The sequence below is a fragment of the Elephantulus edwardii genome, unplaced genomic scaffold (assembly GCF_000299155.1).
Source record: "Elephantulus edwardii isolate Elephantulus edwardi_28Jun2011 unplaced genomic scaffold, EleEdw1.0 scaffold00306, whole genome shotgun sequence".
NCBI classification, from domain to species: domain Eukaryota; kingdom Metazoa; phylum Chordata; class Mammalia; order Macroscelidea; family Macroscelididae; genus Elephantulus; species Elephantulus edwardii.
In genome coordinates this window covers 2,768,861-2,771,378 of record NW_006400056.1, presented here as the reverse complement: position 1 = coordinate 2,771,378, position 2,518 = coordinate 2,768,861, and the positions used below count along the sequence as shown (strand labels likewise).

General features: G+C 54.6%; 1 pseudogene; it reads right to left on the bottom strand.

The window, feature by feature from the left end:
• Window positions 1-200: 200 nt before the first annotated feature.
• Window positions 201-2,275, bottom strand: LOC102853308 (annotated as a pseudogene).
• Window positions 2,276-2,518: the final 243 nt, after the last annotated feature.

The following is a 2,518-nucleotide window of genomic DNA, read 5'->3' as shown; positions in this document are numbered from 1 at the left end:
CTGCCAAGCTCCTTGTGAACATGCAGGACCTCGGCTGTGCCCCCTCCCAGGACGGCCTGGGTCAACCTGAGAGGTGCACATTCTGGAAGGAAAGAGTGGGGCCACCAAAGTGAGTTCACAGTCACTCATGCCCTTCAGGGTGCCATACAAGAAAAGGGAACATGTGTGAGAGTTCTCTTGGGGTGGGGTGGGGTAGAGGGTCATTCTGTGGCAAGAGTCTCTTTGCACTCAGCCTCAAGCTTCTCTGTTTTGCCGTCTGTGATGTTGAGCCCTGGAAGGAGGCCTGTTCTAGTGCTCTCTCCCTCTGCTGCAAATGCTCCCTCTTTGGGGACCTTGGCAGCTCCATCTGTGGCTTCTGGAGACCCACTTGCAGCTTCCACAGGGTCATTCCCTGCCTCTGCATCATGGCCCCCCTTCTCAATTCCATCGCATGTCCCACTGGCTGGTGGCTGCTCAGAGGGGTTTTCACTGATCTCTGCTGTGCTTGGGAGGCCTCCCACTGTGGTCAGCACCTCACTGCTCTCTGGAGCTGGGACTCCATCCCCATCCACAGCCTTTACTGCTGCTGTGGTCACCTCAGCGAGGACTTCTGCGGCCACCTGGTCAGGAGACTCTTCATCGTCACCTCCTAAATTGTCTCCCCTTCGACTTCTGGGTCAATAGCTTCCTTGATATAAGGGTCTTCACCCTTGAGGTATTTTTCCAGCATATTCACTATATGTTGGTTAGTCAGAACACTCTTGGCTATGTGGAGACTACATGGTCTTCTTGAACTGCTCAGCCACCAATTGACGATTGTAGTTGTGATCTGGGGAGTGGAGGCAGTGCTGCCAGCGTTGGTGCTGCACAGGGATGAGCATGTCACAGATCATGCAGTGTGCAGCCTTGATCCGCTTGCAGAAATGCTCCTGGCCGATCACTTTGAAAGGATCTGGTTTGGGTTTCTCACTTTCCTTCTCCATCTCCTGATGCTGCCGCTTCACTGTCTTCTTGTTCCTGTTCACAATGTTCTCCTGGAGGAACTCTTGTCAGGAGTCTTGTCAGGCGGCTGGGTGTTGACGAAGCTCAATGTCTCCTTGTGAAATTGACTCTGGAGGTGCTTCTGGAGCTCCTCATCCTTGAAGCTGCAGGACTTGCACACACAGCAGGCAAACTGGATCCTGTCCTCCTGTCCCTCCTCCTCTGCATCACCCTCCACTTTCTAACCTCCTCATCCTCATCTTCCTTCTCCCCTCTCTGCCTCCCAAGCTCGCCAAACTCATCCTCAGCCTTGACTTCTCCATGGTCGTTGGCTCCATCATCATTGTCAGAAAAGCTTCCCTCAGGGGCTGCCTGAGGCTGTTTGCATCTGGCTCCTGTAAGCCTGCAGCCACCTCCTCTTCAGGCCTGGGCCATCAGGGCCACAGCGTTCAAACCGTCTCCACTGGGTGTGTTCCTGATCCAGGCCTGCGCGCAGCCACAGCCATAGAGCATGGAGCTGCTGAAGCTGCCTGCCCCACTGCATGCCCATGCTGCTAAAGTTGGGGGGCAGGGGCTGAGAGAAGAGAGGGGGTGTAAGTGGAGGCGACCTGTTGGGAGAGGGACCATCTAGGCTCCATAGTTCAGCTCACCCCAAGGAGCAGACAGAGGCTCTGAGGAGGCCAGGGGTGGCAAGAAGGTGTCATTGCACACGAAGAGGCCAGGGTTTTCCTGGTCCTAGAAGTGGCCCTGGCCCCGGCTTGCACAGAGCTGTCCAGGGCCCCTTGATCACGGCCAAGGTCCTGTGGGGTCACTGTTCTGACTACTGAAGCCACCGTTGAGGTCAGTGCCCATGTTGTAGCCATAGCCAGATTGATAGGGGTTGTGGTCAGGCAGGCTAGCCCTGGAGTCGTAGGACTCGAAGGGCTTGGAAGCAAAAGGAGCTCTCACGGTCCTGTGTGCCCTCCCCAGTGACACCGATTACCCTGCTTCCTTCCTTGGACGGCATATCCGGGTACTGGTTGATGTTGGCAATGAGGGAGTCTGAGTTGTCAGGGCCTGGGTCTGGGCCTGGACCAGGACATAATGGGGCCGCCAGCTGCCAGGCTGCCATCACTAGTCTTGGAGAGCTCCCACGAGGCTGGGCCGTAGTTATATGTCTCTCTCATGCTCACACTGGAGTTCAGGGATCCACAACAATTATAGTTGTCCTAACCTGGCAGGGAAGAAGAGGCTTACCAACTGTGATGCCAGTTCCGTAGGTACCCTGGGGGTTGGCAGGTCCAGGAGCCCGGTAGCCTCCATAACCTTGCTCCATGTCTTCCCTGGGGCCCCTAATTTTTTTTAAAGTTATCTCTCTAAAATCACATGTAATAAAATATAAAACAAATAGAAGAGGGAGGAACAAACCAGTTCCCCTTTGCTCAGTTCCCTACCTCCTCTATACCCCTTGGGTTTGGTGCTTCACTAGTAGGTTTTCCAGAGACTCAGAACTGCCAGGGAAAGGGCTCCCTTGACTGTAGATATGCAGGCTGGTTTTGCAAACACTGGTGAGCAATAA